Source organism: Austrofundulus limnaeus, unplaced genomic scaffold (assembly GCF_001266775.1).
Source record: "Austrofundulus limnaeus strain Quisiro unplaced genomic scaffold, Austrofundulus_limnaeus-1.0 Scaffold220, whole genome shotgun sequence".
Classification (NCBI taxonomy): domain Eukaryota; kingdom Metazoa; phylum Chordata; class Actinopteri; order Cyprinodontiformes; family Rivulidae; genus Austrofundulus; species Austrofundulus limnaeus.
In genome coordinates, this window is record NW_013952622.1 from 315,013 (window position 1) to 316,616 (window position 1,604).

General features: G+C 41.5%; 1 protein-coding gene across 2 annotated transcripts in view; it reads left to right on the forward strand.

Moving 5' to 3' along the window:
• The window catches only part of tanc2a (tetratricopeptide repeat, ankyrin repeat and coiled-coil containing 2a), a gene marked incomplete in the record, with an annotated part of 85,481 nt that overhangs the window by 515 nt on the left and 83,362 nt on the right, over window positions 1-1,604 (forward strand).

The following is a 1,604-nucleotide window of genomic DNA, read 5'->3' on the forward strand; positions in this document are numbered from 1 at the left end:
GGGTTTTTCCTACAACGTGGGGTATTTTTTTACAAAAAAAAGCAGCGAGGTGGGGACCGAAGTGAATCGTGGGGACCACTGTCAGGTGTGGGTTTAGGTTTAGGACCAAGGTTTAGGTTAGTTTTAGGGTCAGGTAAGTTTCTGTGAGGTTAATTTTAGAGTATATGGTCAGGGTTAGGCTATAAAGTCTAAAAAACATGAATGGAAGTCAATGGAAGGTCCCCAGGGGTCAAGAAACAAACACGTGTGTGTGTGTGTGTGTGGACGGGTTTTTCCTACAACGTGGGGTATTTTTTTACAAAAAAAAGCAGCGAGGTGGGGACCGAAGTGAATCGTGGGGACCACTGTCAGGTGTGGGTTTAGGTTTAGGACCAAGGTTTAGGTTAGTTTTAGGGTCAGGTAAGTTTCTGTGAGGTTAATTTTAGAGTATATGGTCAGGGTTAGGCTATAAAGTCTAAAAAACATGAATGGAAGTCAATGGAAGGTCCCCACGGGGTCGAGAAACAAACATGTGTGTGTGTGTGTGTGTGGGGGGGGGGTTCCAATCAGCAACAAAAGCTTTAATATGTTTTTCGTCCTTAAATTAAAGGCCTAGCATCTCTTGACTGCATTTCAACTTCTGCATTTGATGCCAGAGTTGTAGGCTGTGTCTGTTGGGGATGACTCTCCTCTACTACCAGATCGAATTTTATTTTATGTGTCCTGTAATGTTGATCAGTTGAAATTCAGAGGTTCGTTATTTGTAGATGTTCGCCCAACGGTTACTGTTTGAGACCTTTGTTCAAATCTGTACAGCCGATCATGAAGTATTTTGCTAACATACGGACTTGACTCCAAACAATCTATTATTTTTCCTGCCACATGCCTGTCGTTTATACACTACATCCAAAAAATGTCTCTCTGAGAGTTTCACCAACACCCATGTAGATGTTCATCAGATATTTTGCTAACAGACACACCTACATGTGTACGTACACACACACACAGAGAGATTATTGTCCACCTTTTGGAATAACTAATGTTTCTAACTTTATTTTATGTATTTTCATATTTAGATGGTTATGATCATTTTGGTTATAATGCTAAATATAAATCCAACACTGGTTCTGCTGGGAGGACTGGAAACAGACTGGTCCTGGTCTGGCCTGGACCGGATGTGTGTTGGCAGGAAACACAARCCCTTTGTTTGGGAACCATCTGACACTCCTTCCATCCATCTGTTAAACTGTTTTCTGACCTGAGGACTTTGTTCATATTTGTTCAGAATTCAAACTGACCATGTTGTTTTGTTGTCCATTTTGATAATCTCCTCCGCTTATTTTCCTCGACAGCGGCAGTGCAAATGAGTGTAATCCTGTATTAAACTGATTTACCCTGTACTTCATTGTTGAGGGTTAAGCTAGTGCTGATTAAAAGCCCCCTGACCAGACACCCCCCACCCCAGACACCATCTAATTCATTAGTTTAATTAGATGACTCAACACCTCCTGTGCAAATTAAACAATTAAAGAAATACAGTATTAAAGGCACAGTGTGTAGGATTTGTTGTTTTCAGCAACATCTAGTGGTTGAGTGGTTGAATCATCCTCCCTGGTCCTCCCCCC